The following is a 444-nucleotide window of genomic DNA, read 5'->3' as shown; positions in this document are numbered from 1 at the left end:
GAGTGAAAACCTTGCCAAGCGTCTCCGGATCAGCGAAACAATCCAGATAATCATCCTACACAAAAGAACGGATATCAGAGTCCCGGCATTACCCTTATCATATAGCTCTCATGAATACTTAACAGCAAACTAGTACCTGCACTTGAAAGTAGATTCCCATGTCAACAAGAACATTCTTCACATCAACATGCTTTTCCAAATTTTCACCCGCCATAAGCAGTGCACAAGCAACCTGAGTGGAAAAAAAACAAAGCTTGTCACGGGATCTACAATTGCAATTATGGGAATAGCATGATTGCTCTATACTCTGAGCCCAGGTATGAGTGTATGACTAGGGAGGGAGAAAACTCATACTCACAGGGAGATAAAATGAGTAATAAGCCGTTTTGTACTGGACAATACGCCGGTGGCTACATTTTGAAAACCATTTCATCAGGTCAGAAC

General features: G+C 41.9%; 1 long non-coding RNA gene across 1 annotated transcript; it reads right to left on the bottom strand.

Annotated features, from left to right (window-relative positions):
* Nucleotides 1–7: 7 nt before the first annotated feature.
* Nucleotides 8–437, bottom strand: LOC104775040. Its single transcript, XR_765659.2, has 3 exons — nucleotides 359–437; nucleotides 137–232; nucleotides 8–55 (listed from the first exon to the last, which is right to left on the bottom strand). It is a non-coding gene; the product is annotated as an uncharacterized LOC104775040 (long non-coding RNA).
* Nucleotides 438–444: the final 7 nt, after the last annotated feature.

This window comes from Camelina sativa, unplaced genomic scaffold (genome assembly GCF_000633955.1).
Source record: "Camelina sativa cultivar DH55 unplaced genomic scaffold, Cs unpScaffold08072, whole genome shotgun sequence".
NCBI classification, from domain to species: domain Eukaryota; kingdom Viridiplantae; phylum Streptophyta; class Magnoliopsida; order Brassicales; family Brassicaceae; genus Camelina; species Camelina sativa.
The sequence above is the reverse complement of the archived record's forward strand: the minus strand, read 5'-3'. Positions and strand labels throughout refer to the sequence as shown.